A 20,000-nucleotide genomic window follows, 5' to 3' on the forward strand; every position below is an offset into this window, starting at 1 on the left:
GATGGTGATGCTGGTGTTACATTGGGGGCACCGTGGAGGAAAATTCTTTTCTATGTAGGGGAGCGAGGTGTGTATATCTTGTGGCTTTACCCTAAGGGGGGCCCCACCCCCTTTCCTCCCTTCTTTTTTTTCCCGGGGGGCTGCCCCCCACGGTCTTATTTCAGGATTGTTTTTGTTTTTTGGGAGGCGGGGTCCACCCCTTTTTCCCAACAGGAGTTTGTTTTTTTTGCTTTTAAAAGGGAGACAAAAAAACACCTGAGATTTTTGGGACTATGCAAAAGGGTTCCAGATCACCAGTTGCCCGGCAAATCTGTGCCTCCCTCATTGCCGGATACCAGAGGGGCCGGGAAACCCCATATTAAAGTTAAATTGTTTTAAATTGGCCCCATTTGTTTAACGATGATTTTACCCATTATTTTCATTTTTGGTGGTTTCAAGGTTTTAAATAGTTAAAGGAATTTTAAGGGATCTAAAAATAAAAAAAAAACTTTTATATCGGGGGGTCTCAATAGGAAAACAATGGCTTTTCAAGGGCCCAAAAGTTCAGCAAAAAAGAGGATGTATGATTGGGCCAGCCCTGAACTTTAGTTCCCCATTCAGCGACCATACCCCCGGACCCACACACTTTTGTTTTAGAGCCGCCCGTTTTTTATATAAAAAAAGGGATATGTTTAAAAAAGGATCTTTTCTGAACCTCGGGCTTTAACCCCCCACTTCTGGCGCCAGGGCCCTTAGTGAGGGAAAAAGCCAAGTTCCCATGGGGAAAAAATTTGGGGGGTTTCCCATGGCGCTATTTTTGGGACTTGAACCGGGTATCGGGGTTAGAGGATTTTAATACCGACTTTCTCGCGAGGTCGTGGAGTTTGGAAAAGGGGGCCTAGTGCCCCCCATTGCCATTAGGGGGGCTCGGGTCTCGAGAACCTTTGCGGTTCCCTCAGGGCAACTGGCCACTCTAATTTGGAGGGGGGGGTACTCTGACTCCCCTCAAGACCCCTCGATACGGTGCACTTCAGGGCTCCTAGACACAAATGAAAAAGGGCATTCTGCCCCAGAAACCCCAAACCTTTCAAACTTTTTCCCGATGCCAAACCCTACACGTTGGGACCCATAATCTACTTTAGACCTAATCGGGGCTTTATAAAAAACCTTTAGAAAAGGGGACTGTCTACCGCTCCCCATTTACTCCCAAAATGCACTTTAATAAATTTAGTGCTCTTTGACTTTAAATTTCTTAATTTGAGAAATGGGGTTTTTCCATTTTGGTCTACTATAAAAAAAACAGAATTTTGAATAGGTATTGGGGGGTTTTGTCTAGTGAAAAAATTCCCCAAATACTTTTTCTAAGGGAAAAATTTAAAAACCCCCACTGGACCCCCAAATATGAATCATACCAGTGAAAATTTGGATGCGTTTTGCTGAAATTCTCCATTTTTGCGGGAAAGTGCCATAAGCACAATCTCAGCGTACAGTAGTTTTCCCCGAGGAGGAGTGGTAAGATTTTAATCATCCCTAAAAATAATGTTGGTGACAAGACATTTCCTTGGGAAACCCCCTTTTTCCCTTTGGACAAAAAGGGCCAAAAAGTGACATTGCCCGGAAAAAAATTTTGAAGAAAAAAATTCTGTCGGGAGAGGGAAATTTTAAATAAAACAAGGCAATTTCCATGTAACCCCAAAAGCAAAAAGTTTTCTGAGTGGGCCATATCGCCATGTCATTTTCGTAGGTTTTTTCATATCTAAAAATACTGAAATAAAAAAAATTTTTTTGGCAGGGCCTTTTGGAATTTTACTTTCCGCTTTACTAGTTGTCGAAGTTTGGCGTCCCTTGGGGAAAGGCTCCCACTGCTCGTAAACTAGAAAATTTAAACTGGATTTAAAAAATGCAATAGCCTCCTGTTAAAAATTTTTCTTTTCCAGGGAACTTGCATAACCCAATTTAATCAACGAAAATTGGGGCGGTAGGAGATGGCAAGTTGGGATTACCCCCCCCCTTTCAATATGGGAATGATGTGGGCGAAGTGCCATTTTTTTGGAAAAAGTGGGGGGTTTTTCCAAATTTTCTTTTGTCCCCTTTCGCAACTTAATCTGTCTCAGTTTAAAGAGCTTCAAAATCTCATATCGAATCTCATGGGCCGGGGATTTTTCCTCAAACAGGCTTCTGGGTGGGAAAAAGCTCTCCTTTTGTAAGATTTTTATTGTAATAAAAGTCATCTCATGTGGCAAAGTGAATTGGTTTGCAGCCCAGCCGCTTCCTTGATGGTCAGGAAGGCGGGACGGTAGTTGTCTGAGCTGCTTGTATGAGAGAACTGCCTAGCGAGTGCATTAGCAATGTCTCTAGGTGCATCGAAATTGTTACCCTCATCTATGATGTTAATTTTAAAAGTTTGTTTTTTTTTTTATTAATTTTATTAATAGTGGCCCAAAAACCTCTGATATTTTGGTTTTGCTCTTAATTGTAGGGGCAAAGCTCCCCGGGGATTCTCTTTTTGCTTGCTTATTATCTACGAGCCTAGCTCTTGCTATTTTGGGAAATTCCCAAAAGTTCTCATTTGTGAGTTTTTTTTTAAAAAAGCCTGTGGGGCCTTATTGCGTCGGCACAGCGCCCTGCGGCAATCTGGTGTCCACCATGGAACCTTTTGCTTAACCTTCTGCCCGAAGGGTTTTAGGAAGGGATACAATGCTACTTCTATAACGAATTCGAATATTGTTTACTTTATCATAATGGTTTCTCCAACCAATTTCGAGTTTGACGCCCCCTTTGTAAAGGCGACCCAGTCCCTTTTTTTTACTTTAAATTTTAGGTGCTAAAAGGTTTTTCCACTGTGTCGCATAAAATATTTAATCAAAATAGGAAGATGTTTCGCTTCCCAACGATTCGTCAATGGGGTGCGACAGGAAATTTGGCTGTTATTGATAAAAGAGACCATTTATAAGTAAAAAAGCTCAAATTCCCGGGTTTATCGTCCACCCCGTCGGACACCACCCATTCGAAGGATTAAATAATCTTTAAAAATCAACTTAAAAAATTTGCTCACCCTACCATTCCCCGCGGGGAAACCCAAAAATTTATGTTTTCATTAAAATCAGTTTAAAAATGACTTTTTTTTGTGGCAGACGTTCCTAAGCAAAGAGCCATCATAGGTATCACTGCACAGGTAGACAATAAACTGAAATATACCCAGTTTAATTTTCCATTAATTTTTACTTTGCATGCGACAAACCCCAAAATTAGAATAAATAGTCACTTCTGAAAAAGGGGGGGCTTTGGGGATGAAACAGGCACTCCGCCTCCCCCCCTTTCCCCTCAGACCCTTCCCCGACATAGATGGTGGGTTCCTCAGCAAACAAATCTCGCCCAGACACGATTTTTGTTAATTTCGTTTTTTGGAAAAAAAAATATCGGGAGCATGGGACGGGGCCCTAATATTTAAGGCCCATTTACTTTAGATCTAAGATTTCGACGGGTCCATTGTATAATGGTCAAAGCGAAGATTTTTTAGGGGGTTTGGAATGCCTTGCCACCATTTTTTTATTTTCTTTTTATGGGAGGGAAAAGCCTCCTCCCCTCGTTTCCCCCGGGGACCTCTCTCGGGAGGTTTGGAGACAGAAGCCTCCATGTCCTGCCCCCTCCTGGCGAGGGAGACGACTGCCCAGTTTGCTTTGCTTCTCTCTCGAGAAGTATCGAGAGCCAGACGAATTCCCACAGGATTAGCCCCGGAGGGAAGGTCCCGTTTCCAAAATTTTTTATTCGGTATCACCCCCTTGGGTTTTTTATGCTGGGTTGAGAGGGGAATGTGAAAAACAAAAATTTGACTGTTTTTTAAAAAAACCCTTTGCTTTGAATAAAACCCGGGAGTATTCAACGGGGTTTCCCCATCATCGGATCTGCGAGTGCCCTCCGAAGAAGGAGATGAGACTTAGCATATAGGGAAAAAGCATGAAGTTGTTATCGGAAGCAAAGAGAAAAGGGGAAATTTGGGGACCACAAACCCGTACTTCCTATGCTGAAGCAGTATTTAAAAATCAACCTATGCAAGTAAGCCCGTCAACAGTTTGCAGCAAGGATAAAAAAATTGGGCTAAACTCAAAAAAACCTTTTAAAAAAATTAAATAGTTTATCAATGACAAAAATTTTTTTATGTTTTGGGGACTGCATCAATCCATAAACATGATAAAGGGGGATGATAAAGGGAAACACACTCCGGAGGCACCTTTCCCCTCCCGGGGTTTCTCCTATGAGGACTCTTTTCTGGCTCGCGATGGCTTCTTTAAGGGGAGAAACAATTGCAACTGTCAGTTTTGTCTCCCCGCCGGAGGTTTCAGGACAGGAGGCTTCTGTCTCCAAACCCTCCCCAGAGAGGTCCCCCGGAAAACGAGGGAGAGAGGTGGGGCCCCCCCTCTCATAAAAAGAAAATAAAAAAATTGGGGGGACAAAAAAAACACTTCCAAACCCCATTAAAAAGTAAATTTTTCGCGTCGCCTTATCCCAAGGAACTGTCGAAGTCTTAGATCTAAAATTTGGGCGCAGGGAAAATAAAAAAAAAACGGGACGATCTGGGGTATATGTTCAGGGTTTTTGTCCCCCTGATTAAAGAAAAGCCTATGATTTAGCTCTTTGCCCCTTTAGGAACGTCTGCCCCGAAATAAAGGGCATTTATGCTGATTTTTTAAAGCTCATCATATTTTTATGGGGTTCCCCCAGGTGGATGGGAGAGGTGAGAAAGTAGTTTAAGGGGTTATTAATGGCAGAAATTTTAAACATTCTGAACCCATGGGTTTGTCCCCACGCGGGGGGGACGATTTAAAACCGGTAATTTTAGCTTTATTGATTATCACTGATCTCTTTATCAATTTAAAAGCCAAGTGCCTGTTGGGACACCATTTACGACCTGTTGGGGAAACGATAAACTTCTTATTTTGATTAAATATTCATGCGACACAGTGAGAACGCCCTTTAGCACCTAAATTTAACGTAAAAAAATTGAAATGGGTCGCCTTTACAAGTAAGAACGTTGGAAAAAACCATTGAAAGAATTTAAAATAAACAAAATTTAGAAAATTTATTTTTAGAAGTAGCATTTCTACCCCCTTCCCAAAAAATTTGACAAAATAGCGTTTAAAATTTGAGTTCCATGGTGGACACCAGATTGCCGGGAGGGGGGCGTCCAGCAATAAGGCCTACAGGCTTTTTAAAAATAACACACAAATGAGAGCTTTTACAATTTTCAAAAATAGCAAGAGCTAGGGCTCGTAGAAAAAAGACAACCCAAAAAGAACTCCTTTGGGGGGCTTTTTCTTACAATTTAAAAGTAAAACCAAAAAATCAAAAGGTTTGGTCCACTATTTAAAAAAATTTAAAAAGAAAAAAAAAATCTTTTAAAAATTAAAAATCATAGGGTGAGGGTAACAATTTCGATTCACCAGGGGCATTGCTAATGCCTCGCCCCGGCAGTTCTCTAAAACAAACCGCCCAGCAAATTAAACCAAACCCGCCCTTTTGACCATCAAGGGGGCGGCTGAGCTGCAACCAAATTTCCCTTTTCCCCCTGGAGATGACTTTTATTACAATAAAGATTTTAAAAATGGAGAGCTTGTTTCCCAGCCCTAGGAACCTTTTAGAGGAAAAATCCCGGGGGCCCCCAAAGGATTTTGATATGAGATGATGAAGCATTTAATCATGATGACATGATTTAAATTGCTAGAATGTACAAAGAAAAATTTGGGAAAAAACCACCTTTTCCAAATCATGGCACTTCCCCCACATCATTCCCCTATTGAAAAAGGGGGGGGTAATCCTGAATTGCCATTCCTACCCCCCCAATTGGGGTTTATAAGTTGTTATGCAAGATCATGGAACGAAATTGGGTTTAAAAGTAGGCTATTGCATTTTTTTAAAATTTTCCCGTAATTTTTCTAGTTGACCCAGAGTGCCGCTTCCGCAAGGGACCCCCAAACTCTCGTCAAATATAAAACTGGGAAAATTTTATTCAAGGGCCACTGCCAAAAAAAAATTTTTTTATTTTAGTATTTTTGAAAATAGAAAAAACCCACGACATGACATGGGAATGGGCCACTCAGAAAAAATTTTTGCTTTTGGATTACATGGAAAATTGCCTTGTTTTATTCAAAATTTCAAACTTGGGCAGAATTTTTTTCTGTCAAAAATTTTTTTCCGAAATTTTCCCCTTTTTTTGGACATTTTTGGGCCAGGCAAACGGGTCCCAAGGAAATGTCTTGTCCCCCAACCCTTTTTTTATTATGATTTTAAAATCTTACCAGTCCTCCCCGGAATACTCACTGTACGCGATGATTTTGGGATTATGGCACCCCAGCAATAATGCAGAATTCTCAGCAAACGCTCCAATTGGGACTGGAATGATTTATATTTGGGGATCCAGTGGGGTTTTAAGTTTTTCCCTTAGAAAGATTTTTGGGGTAATTTTTTCACATAGGAGGGAAACCCAACATCAGGCTAACTCTAGACAAACCCCCCAATACCTATTCAAAGTTCTGCCCTTTTTTTATAGTAAATCAAATGGAAAAAACCCCATGCTCAGTTTTGAAATAAATGTCAAAAAAGGGACTAAATTTTTTTAAAAATGCATTTTGGTAGGGAAAGGGGAGCTGGTAGACAGTCTTTGGATTACATGGAAACTTGCCTTGTTTTATTCAAAATTTCATCTCTGACAGAATTTTTGGGTGTCAAAAATTTTTTTCCGATAATGTCACTTTTTCAGACATTTTTGTCCAGGCAAACGGGGTCCCACAAGGAAGTGTCTTGCACCAAAAATTTTTTCTAGTATGATTAATTTACATCTTACCCGCTCCCCCCTCGAATCTTAAAAATCACTGTAAAGCTGATGATTGTGCATTATTGGGATTCCCCCCCAAAAAATGCAGAAATTTTCAGTAAAACGCATCCAATTGGCCGGATATTCATAAAAGGGGCCCCAGTAAATTTTTCATGTAGGAGGAAGCTGAAATAAAGGGTAACTCTAGACAACCAAACCCCAAAACCCATTCAAAATTCTGCTAAATTTTTTGGGGCTAATTTTTTATAGTAAAACCAAATTTTTTTTTTTAAAACCCCATTTGGGCAGGTTTAAAAAAAAAAGGGCAAAAAACACTTAAAAATTTTTAAAGTGCATTTTTTGGGGGGGAAATGGGGAGCTGATAGACGTCCCCTTTTCTAATGGTATATAAAACCCTGATTAGGGCTAAAATAGATTTTGGTCAAAACGTTATGGGGTTTGGGGTCGAGAAAAAGTTTTAAAGGTTTGGGGTGTGCAGAATGCTGCTTTGGGGTGGTTTTTGGAGCCCTAAAATGTACTCGTATCGGCGTCCCTTTGGGGGGGTCCGGGGTAACCCCCCCTCCCACTCAGACGTGGCCCGTTAGCCTTGAGCTATGCCGCAAAGGTGGCTTGAGAAACCCCAAACCACCCCAAAGGGAAAGTGGCATTAGGCCCTTTGGGCCCCCGAGACTCCCCCGACCTCGTCGAAAAAAGTCGGTTTTAGATCTCTCTACCATCGATACCCCCGGGTTTAGTCAAAAATGCGCCCTGGGGAAAATCCCAATTTTTCTATCATGGAAGCATGGCTTCCGTCGCTAAGGCCTGGTGCCGGAAGTTTGGGGGTACGCCAGAAAGGGTTTAGAGAGATCCCTTTTTAAAAAATTTTCAAATTTTTTTTATATATATACCGGGCTTTTCCAAAACAATGAGTGTTGGGGGGTGGGTGGGATGGTCCCAATGAATGTGAAAAATAAAGTTCAGACTGCCGAAACATACTCGATCTTTCTTTCTTTAAATTTTTTTCCATTTTAAAACCATTGATTTTGCACTATCGACACCCACGATTAAAAAAAAAAGTTATTTATTAGATTTTGTTTAAACATTTTAAGCTTTAAAACCCTTTGAAAAAAAACCCAAAAAAGAAATACTGATAATATCATTCGTAAGTAAAAAGGGGCCAATAAATAAATCAAACTAATATGGGTACCAGGCCACTTGGTATCCATGGCAAGAGCAGGCTGCAGATTAGCCGGGGGAAGGGGGTCTGGGCCAGCATAGTCTGTACAGTCTCAGGTGTTTTTTGTCTCTTATAAAAGCAAAAATCTCCCTGTGGCAAAATTTAGGGGCCCCAAACCCTTTAAATAAACCACCCAACCCCAAAAAAAAAAAACAAAAAAATAGGGAAATTTTGGGGAAAACATCCCCCAGGGAAAAAAGAAAGGAGGAGGTGGTTTTGGGCCCGTCTAGGGTCAATGCCACTAAATTCCCCCCTCATCCCTATATTGAAAAAAAAAATTTCCCCAAATGCCCTCAGTCCCACCACCCTTACCAAGACCTATCCCACAAAGGGCCAAACTACAACAGCAATAGAGAACCAATGAAAAATTATCTAAGAATAAAAAACATAGATTTTAGAACAACTAAGCTATTATCAAAATATGAAAAAAATATAAATAAAGTAATAAGGGAGACAAAACTTTTATGACCTTATTATAGATTGATAGGATAAATAGGATCCTTGGCTTAAAAACCTTGGGGCCCCTTGCGCTGGTTTTATAGCCAAGAAAACCCCAAAAAAAAAGAAAAGAAAAAGTTAAATAGTCAACGCATGCAACAGCTCGTCTCCGGAGACTATCTGACGTCGGCACACAATGAGAGACGACAGAGATGAGCCAATCAGCCAAATGCTTACGAATAGTGTATTTCCAGCGACCTTGACTTCCGGAACTCAAAACTGTACAACGCTTGTGTAAAATGCTTCAAAAAAATTTTAGCGTCTAAACCCAAGGTTGGGGACTGGTTTTTGCAATCGCCCCAGCTGCACAGGAGTCCCCCCGGGTTTTGGGCCTTTGCACTCACTTACTTTAAGCAATTAGAACCCCAAAAGAAGCAAGGAGCTTTAACTGAACCCTCAGGGAAAAAATAAAAATTGGCCAGGCTCAATAACACCCTGATATTATACTTTAAGGGCCGCCCTTTGGCAATAATTTTTTTAATGAAAGCAAACGATTAAACAGCCTTTCTTTACAAGGGTCCCGAGGGGGCCATTTTTTTTAAAGTAAAGGGTGGTCCTATTTTTTCATATGTATCTGCTAATTTCCCGGGCCCCAAATTTTTTTTTTTCTGTTGTGGGGTCTAGCCCTGCAATGGCGCTCCCGTGTGTATGTGAGTGATAGTGACTGAGTTGTTGGGGGGGGTGTTTTGTGGGGGTCCGTATGTTGTGTAAACTTAATATATATATAATATATATATATAAATTTTAATTTTATAATATATATTATATAATAATATATGTATACACACACTACATATATAATTCACTCATACCATATATATTATATTTTTATAATATATATATTAATATTTTATTATATAAAATATATATATCTATAATATATATATATAATATATATATATAATATATATTTTAATATTTTATAATTATTTAAAACCAACAATCTATCTTTTCCCAAACACAATATATTTAATATATATATAATATATATTATATTATATATATATATAAAAAAAAAAACATATTATAACCCCAATAATAAAATATGATAAATATATAAAATAATATATATATTTTTATAATATATATATATATATATTTTATTATATATTTTATTACACATAAAAATTTTGTGTTGGGGGTGTGTGTTTGTGTTTTTGGTGTGTTGGGGGTGTTTTTGTGGTGGTGTGTGGGGGTGTGGGGTTTTTTGGTTGGTTGGGGTTTTGGGGTTGTGTGTGTGTGGTTTGGGTGTGTTTTTGGGGGTGGCGTACATACATCCCCGTGGGGTGGTTTAAAACTAAAATATACATACATACTACATACATCATCATACATACATACCCCTACATAACCCACACACCCCACACACACACACACCAAAACACAAAATTAAAATATTTTATATAAAAAATATATATTAATAAAACTAATTTTATATATTTTATATATATACCCTATTATTATTTATAGTTAATAAAAAATATTAAAATATATATATAATTTAAAAATAGATATAAATTTTAATATACAAATACACGTCTAAAATTTAAATATATAATATATATTATTATTATTAATATAAATTATATATATATTTTTATAATATTTTTTTATTTTTTTTACATATAAACCCCCAAAACTCACAATGTAAAAAAAATATCTATTTATCCTTTTTATCCTTTTCTAAACTATCCCAAAACATCTATCTACTAAACTACCTAACCTTTCCCAACTATCTATTTTATCTATCCCAAAACTATCTATCTATCTATTTTATATTATTTTAAAATTTTATATTATCTATTTTACATATACCACACATAATGGGAAAAATTAAAAACCCCAATATAATTTTTATAATAAAATTTTTAAAACAAAAACACACACCCACACACAAAACACACTCAAAATTCACACCACCCCACCCACCCCACACACACACACACACCACCCCACACCCACAACCCCACAACCACACACACAAAAAAACCACACCAAAATTTCTAATAATAATATATTTAAAAAATATATATATTAATTTTATAAAATATAATATATATTATATATATATAATATATATAAAATATTATAATATTACTAAATCCCTAATATATTAAAACATATATAAATATCCCTAAAAATATCTTACATAATATATATATATATAATATATAATATTAAAATATTATATATATAAAATATATATAATACTTATTAAAAATATCCCCCTTAATTATAAAAATATTTAATTAATATCTCCTTTTACAAATTTTTAACTATTTTATAATTTTTAATTTTTAATATAAAATTTTTATCATAATTATACTTTCCCATTTTTTATATCTTTTTATTGTTGGGGTGTGGTTTTTTTTTTGTTGTTATATATTTTAAATATATATTGGGTTTCACCAAAACCCAAAAAAACCCCACCCCAATTTTTTTAATTAAAATATAAATAAAATTTTATATATATATATATATATAATATATATATTATATATTTTTTATATTATTATATATATATAATATAATATTTTTATAAAATATATATCTAAAAATATATATATCCATTTTATTTTATATTATTTTTATATTAAAAATTTTGTTTTTGTGGTTTTTTTTTGTGTGGTAATTTACATATTTTATTATTAATATATTACCCCAAATATACCCAAAAACCCAAAATTATATTATATATTTAAAATATGGAAATATTTTAAAATATATAAAAAATATAAAATAAATTTTTATATATATTATAAAAATTTTTTTTTTACATGTATGTTATACCCAATATACATTTAAAAATAAAGTATAAAAACAAATATTTTATACATTAAGTTATACAAATTTTATATAAAATATTTAATATATATATTTAAAATAATAATTTATATAAAAAATATATATATACAGATAAAACATAAAATAATTTTTTTTATAAAAAAAATAAACATACAAACCCGACATTTCATACAACACACACCCCACACACACCCAAAAACAACACCCCAAAACACACACCACACACATACTCCCTAATATATATTATTTATATATATAAAATATATATATATAATTTTATATAATTTTATTTTACATATATATTTTATATAAAAATATGGGGGGGTGTGTGTGGGTGTGTGGGTGTTGTGGGGGTTTTGGTTTGTGGGGGGGTGGGTTGGGGGTGTGGTTTTGGTTTTTTACAGAGTAAAAAACACCCAAAACCAAAAAGCGGGTCCCGTAAAATTTCCGGGAAAACCAAGGGCGAGCGCTAGGTTTAGGAGGCCGGACTTTTTTTTCCCAAAGGAAAACTTTCATGGGAAATTTAAAAAGGGTTTTTTCCCCTTTAGGGTGAAAAACGAAACCCCCAATCTTTGGGCCCCGGGCTGCAAAATTTTTTACAGGAAAACGCGACAAAAAAAACACACACCAAAACACCAACCCCAAAAAACACACACCCACACCCAAAAACACAACACACACACACACACAAACCCCACACACCCACACACCCCAGAAATATAATTTTTAATATATATAAAAAACTTTTATAAAAAAAAAAAAATATATATTATAATATATATATATTATATATATTATTTAATTTAAAAATATTACCCTAATTTAAAAAAATATTAAAAATTTTTAAAAATAATACAACATATTATATATATTTTATATTAAAATATTTAATAAATATATATAAAATATAAAATATTTTAAATTATATAATATAATATATATATATTTTATTAATATATATATTTATTTTAACTATATATTTTAAAAATTATTTTTATATATTTATATTAAATATATAAAACCCAACACCACACAAAACACACCACACACAACAATATATTATAAATATTATAAAATAATTAATAATATATAATAATAATAAAATTATAAATTTTATAATTTAAAAATTTTAATATTTTATATTATATATATTAAATATTTTATATCTATATTTTAAAATTATATAATATATATAAAAAATTTTTATATAAATTTTATTATATATAATATATATATTAATATTTTATAATTTTTTTAATATTATAAACTTTATTTTAAGGTTTTATTGGTTTTTAAAATTTTATTATATATATATATTTAATAATATTTTTAAATTTAATATAATATTATAAATTATTAAAATAATTATTTAATTTTATATATATATTAAATATATATAACATTAAAATTAAATATAGATTTTTTTATATAATTTAAAAATAAAATATATATAATATAAAAAATAATTTAATATATAATATATAATATATTTTAATATAATATTTTATTTAAAATAAAAATTTAAAAATAAATTAAAATAATTTTATTATATATATAAATTATATATAATTTTTTTATATTAAACTTTATATATATAATATTTTAATATTTTTATTTTTATATAAAAAAAAATATATATATATTTCTTATATAATAAATAAAAATATAATTACATATAAAATAATAATTTTATAATATTAATAATTTATAATATATATATATAAAATATAATATTTTTTTTTTTTTTAGTTTAAAATACTTTTTTTTATATATAATTTTATTATATAACATATTAAAAATATATAAAATATTATTAATTTTATATTCCTATCTATAAATTTTTTTTTTTTTGGGTTTTATTTTATTTATTTCTTTTATTATATATATATAAAATATCAATATTTTTATATTAAAATTTTTTCATATATAATATAAAATAATTTATAATAATTTTTTTAATAATTATAAAATATATTAAAATTTTAAACTTATTTTTTTTATTTAAAATTTAAAATTTACTTTCAATTTTTTTATAAATTTTTTTTTTTTTTTTAATTTTTGTTTTTTTTTTTATATATTTTTTAATAAATTTTTAAAATTTTTTGGGTTTGGTGTGTGTTGTTTGGGTGTTTTGGGGTGGGTGTGGTGTTTTGGTGTGTGTTTTGTTTTGGGGTGGTTTTGGTGTGTTGTGGGGTGGTGGTTTTGGGGTGTGGCCCCGGTTTTCCCGTCAAATTTTTTGCCGTCGCCCCGGCCAATTTTCCCCGGGGGCCCTGTTTACCCCCCGGGAAACCCCATTCCCTTTAAAACATGAAAATCTTCTTGGGAAAAATCCGGGGGTCCCCTTTAAACCCCCCCCTTTCCCCCCCCCGGGTTTTTTTTCGGAAAATTTAAAAGCCCCCATTTTTGCTTTTGTGGGATTTTTTCTTTTGTAAAACACACACCCCCAACCCCACCACACAACCACACACACAACACAACCACAAAAAACACCCAAAAAACCCCCACACAAAAACACAAAAATATATTTATATAAAATATGTTTTAATATAATATATATATATATATATATATTAAAAATTAAAAAAAATATATATTAATATGTATTATTTGTTTTTGTGGTGTGTGTGTGTGTGTGTGTGTTGGTTTTTGTGGTGTGTGGGGGGTGTTTTTGGATGTTTTGTTGTATTATGGGTTTTTATTTTGTTTTTACATTTTTTGTAATTATATCTGATATATAAATTTTAATATATATTTTATATAATATATATATAAATATATAATTTTTATTTTTTATAAAACCAAAAATATTTATATATATTTTTTTTAAAATACAATAAAAAGTTATGTTTTTTTTTTGTATATACATTTCCCTGTAAAAAAATTATTTATTATAATTAAAAATTATATATAGATATATATAAAATATTACATAATATAAAATTTTATAATTTATGTTTTTGTGTTTTTTTTAAAAATTTTTTTTTTTATTAATTTAAAATAATATAAATGTTTTTTACCCACACACACCCACAAAAATATTTTATATATTTTATTTTATATATAATATATTAAAATAATAATATATAAAATATATATATATTTTAAAATTTATATTATATATAAATATATTTAAAATTATATAACATTATATAATATATATATAATATATATATATAAAATATATTAAAATAATAATAAATATGTTGTTGTGGGGGTTGGTTTTGTTTATCACATATTTTAAATTTTATAATTGAAAATACACAAATTTTACAAAAAACACAAAACCCCAAAAAAATATATTCTATATATATATATTAGTAAAATATATATATAAAATATATAATTATAATAGATTATATATTTTATTATATATAAAATGTATAATTAAAAATATTTTTTATATATATTATTAAAATGTTAATATATTAATATTTTATATATAATATAATATATATTTTAAAATAATATATATATATATATTATATATATAATATATTTATAAAATAATAAACCATATATTTTATAATTATTTTTATAATATTAAAAATATATATATATATATTATTTTTTTTGGGGTGTTGGGGTGGTGTTTGTTGTGTGTGTTTTTGGTGTGTGTGTGGGTTGGGGTGTGGTTGTGGGGTGTGGGTGTGTGGGTTTGGGGGTTTTGGGGTGAGGGTGGTGTGTGTGTTTGGGGTGTGTAAAATTTTTTTTTATATATTTTTATTAAAAATATTTTGTGATATTTTTTACAAAATATGTGTTTTTTTATTGTTTTTTATAGATAATAAAAATTTTATATATATAAAATAGATTTTGGGTTTGAAGAAAAGATAGAAAAAATTTGAGTTTGAAAAGATTTGGTAGAAAAAATTAATAATAGATGATAGGGTTTAAAGATAGATAGTTTTGTAGTATTTTTTAAAAATACTTGTGATAAAATTGTTTTATATTTTAATAAATAAAAAATTTTAAAAATTTTATTTAATTATTTATAAATATATATTTTATATATATAATAAAATTTTATAAGCCTGTTTTTAAAAAATTATATTAAAATATATATTATATAAAATTATTTTATATAAAATTATTTTTATAATTTTTATAAAACAGGTATAAAAAATACTATATATATTTATATTTTACTCTTAATTTTTATTTTATCTCTATTGTGTGGTGGGTGGTGTGGGTGGGTTGTGGTGTTGGGGGTAAATGTTTTTTGTAAAGGTTTTGTTTTATGTTAAATTTGTATGTTTTGTATATGTTAAAGGGGATACCCCACACTTTTTATGTTAATTTTACGCCCCACCCACCCCACCCAACAAAAACACACACACACCCCCACCCCACAAAACACCCACACACCCACCCACCCCACACCACACACCCACACACCCCCACCCACCAAAACAAATAATTTGGGGTAAAATAATATATTTTATTTTATTATATTATATATATATAATATATAAAATAATGTTTAAATTTTATTTTATATGTATAAATATTATACTGTTTTTTATGTACGTGTATATATATATTATGTGTGGGTTTTTTTTTATAAAAATATTTTTTTTTATATATTAATATAATTTTATATTAATATTTATTTTATAGATTAAATTTGATAGATCGAAATAGAATTTTTAAATAGATTTAATTTGATTTTATATATATAAAATTATATATATAAAAATATATATATTATATATATTATAAAATAATTTAAAGATTTTAATATATATAATTTTAAATTATATAATTTATAAAATATTTTATATAAAATCTTATATAATATATTTTTATTATATATTTTAATATATATTATAATTTTTTAAAATATTATATATAATAATTATAATATAATATATATATATTATTAAAATAAGTTTTTACATTTATACTGGGTTTGTTTAATTGGGAAAATATTAAAGTATGTTTTTGGGGTTTTACATATATATTATATATTATTTTAAAATTATTAATATATAAAATATATATTTTATATATATATTATAATTTTTAAAAAAACACAACATTTCGGAAAACCAAAACAACACACACACCCCACACTCAAATCCCCCTCACTCACTTTCCCCTTCCCCACGGGAGCGCAAAATTTGCATGCCCCAGACCCCAAAACACAGAAAAATAAAAATTTTTTACAGCAATTGGGGAGATACAATAAAGAAAAAAAAGGGAAAAACCCCCCCTTAAAATTGAAAAAAGGGGCCCCACTCCCCCAAAGCCTTTTGTAAAAAAAAGGCCCATTAATCGCTTTCATTCATTAAAATTTAATTTTTTGCCCCAAAAAGCGGTCCCTCATTTTAAAAGTAAAAATACCCCTGGTGGGGTTTTTTGAGCCGGCCAAGTTAAAATTTCCCCCGAACTGGCTTTTTAGTTTAAAATAAAATCCTTTTCTTCTGTTTGGAAATTTTCCCAATTTTCTTAAGTAATGGATTGGGGGAAAGGCCCCCCAAACCCCGGGAAAATCCTTTTTGGGGAGCTTTGGCCCATTGCCAACCCATTTCCCAACCCAACTTTGGGCCCCCGCTTTTTCCCTCCAGAAGAGGGTACTTTTCTTCCTTTTTTTTTTCCCCCGAGGGCTTTTTTTTTGGGGCTTCCTTTTCCCCCGGGCGTAAGGGGGACGTTTTATTTGGCCCCCCCTTCTCGACCCCCACGCCCAAACGCTCAACAGGGTCCCCTCGTGCCCCTTTTCCCCGGGAACCCGGACAAACCCCCTCCCCCTGTTTTTTTTTTTCCAAATAGTCCCCCCTTTTTAATTTTTAAAATGAAATGTTTAATTTATAACGTGTTTTTTTTTTTTTAAGCCCCCCCAAACCCAAAAGTTTAAAAGATTTTCCCTTTCATCAATTTAACCCTTTTTAAAACAAGAAAATTGGAGGATTGCTTTTTCCCTCGTTTAAAGGGGAAATGATCCCTTTTCTGGAAAGGGGTTTTTTTTTTTTTCGTGTAAACTATTAAAGGAAAAACCCTGGGCCCTTTCCCCCTTTTTTAAAAAGCTTTTCACCATTTTTTTTTTTTTTTTTAGTAAAAAACATTTTTAAAAGCTTTAAAAAGGAAAAAATTTGTTTCTGGTTTCCCCAAAAAAGGGTAATAAAAGGAAAATTGGGGGGCCCCCCTCATCGAAAAGAAATTTGCCCTGTTTTTTGCATCACAGTTGACTCGGGTTTTAATTTAAAAGCAAAAGAGCTATTACTAAGAAAAAATTCCCAATGAAAATTCCCCAGGAAAGTAAAAACAGGGAGAATTTTTAAAAAACCATAAAAATTTTTTGGAAAAAGACCCCTCGGCGAACGAAAAGAAGAAAGAATGTACTCCTCTTCTGGATGAAGCGTGGGCCAGACTTAGGTGGGACTGGGTTGGCAATCGCCTAGCTCGACAGGAGTCCCGGGTTGGGCCTTCGCACTCACCTTCACTTAAGCAATTAGGAACTCCAACATGAGCAAGGAGGACTTTATTGAAGCCAGTCAGGGGAAATATAAACTGGCCAGGCTCACAAGCACCATGGATATTATACTGTTTAATGAGGGACCGCTCTTCGGGGACAATAATTACTTTAAGAATGCAAACGATTAATCAGCCTTCCTTTACAAAGGCATCCTGAGTGGGACCAGTTTTCAATGTTACAGGTGGTCCTATGTTTCATAGTGGATCGCCAATTGCTGTAAAAATGGATTTTCTGTGGGGTGGGGTCTAGCAGGCAATGTGCGCCCCGTGTGTAGTGAGGGAGGTGTGCAGGACGGAGGGGGTGGGGGGGGGGGGGGGGGGGGGCTCGGAGGGAGGGGGAGACAGGAGGAGAGAGAGAGAGAGAGGAGAGCGAGGAGAGAGAGAGAGGGAGAGATAGAGAAGAGAGATAGAGATAGAGAGGTGAGACACACACAGAAGAGAGAGAGACCACAGGACAGACACAGAGAGAGGGAGACAGGAGAGAGAGACAGAAGGATGAGAGGAGAGAGAGAGAGAGAGTAGAAGAGAGAGGAGAGAGAGAGAGAGAGAGAGAGAAGGAGAGAGAGAGAGAGAGAGGGGGGGGGGGGGGGGTGGGTTTGGGGTGGGAGAGAGAGAGAGAGAGAGAGAGAGAGAGAGCGAGAGTCGAGAGCGAGGAGAGAGGAGGAGAGAGAGATAGAGAGCGAGAGAGAGAGAGAGAGAGAGAGAGAAGAGAGAGAGAGAGAGATAGAGTAGAGAGAGAGTAGAGAGGAGAAGGGCGAGAGAGAGGAGAGAGAGAGAGATAGAGAGATAGAGAGAGAGATTAGAGGAGAGAGAGAGAGAGAGAGAAGAGATAGAGTATAGAGAGACACAGATAGTAGTGGGGGTGGGTGTGTGGGGGGGGGGGGTGAGTGGGGGGGGGGGGGGGGGGGGGGGGGGGGGGGGGGGGGGGGGGGGGGGGGGGGGGTACAACATACACGGGTGGGCAGACAGAACCAGAGACATACAGACAGACATACTAGACCGACATACAGACAGACAACACACACACACACAACACACAGAGAGAGAGAAGAGCGAGTATATATAGATAAGATATATATATAGTATAGAGATAGATATGAGAATACATAGAGATATATACTTAGATATAGATATATATAGATAGATATATAATATAGAGAGATAATCTTATATAGATATATATATACATATAACAGGTCGATATAAAATAGATATATATATATATATATATAGATATATATATATATAATATAGATTTATTTTATTTATTACATATAAACATATATACTCAAAATGTATATAATATATATCTATTATCTATCTATCTATCTATCTATCTATATACCTATCTATCGAAACCTATCTAGCTATCGTATCTATCTATCTATCTATATATATTATATATATCTATATTATCTATATACATATACACACACATATATGTATAAATATTCACCTATATATTATATAAGAATATACAAAGACACACACACACCCACACCACACACGTCACTCACCACACACAACAACCACACCACACACACACACACCACACACACACACACAAGCACACACACACATCAACACACACCAACACACACACACACCCACCACAGATATAAGAGATATATAGAGAAGAGAGAGATATAGAGAGAAGAGAGACGATAGAGGGATAGAGAGATAGAAGAGAGAGGAGAGAAGAGAGAGAGGTAGAGCGAGAGTAGACAGAGAGAGAGAGCACGAGAGATAGAGTAGAGAGAGACAGAGAGAGAGATACATAGAGAGTAGATAGAGAGAGAGAGGAGAGAGAAGAGAGAGGAGAGAGAGAGAGAGAGCGAGAGAGAGAGAGAGAGATAGAGAGAGCGAGAGAGAGAGAGATATGAGATGATTATATATATATAATATAGATAGATCTTTATGTGGGTGTTGTGGGGTATATGGTGGATATATAGGATAGAAGATAGAGGGTGAGACACACAAACACCACAGAGTGATAGAGAGATGAGAAGTAGATATATAGAGAGATATCGATATGGAGATATATAGAGGGGGAGTATGAGAGGTATATATATATAGTATATTATATATATATATATATCTATATATATATATATATATATATATATATATATATATATATTATTAGATATTATCATATAAATAGTGTTGTGTGGGTGTGTGTTGTGTATCACATATAAT

Source organism: Penaeus monodon, chromosome 17, assembly GCF_015228065.2.
Source record: "Penaeus monodon isolate SGIC_2016 chromosome 17, NSTDA_Pmon_1, whole genome shotgun sequence".
Lineage (NCBI taxonomy): Eukaryota > Metazoa > Arthropoda > Malacostraca > Decapoda > Penaeidae > Penaeus > Penaeus monodon.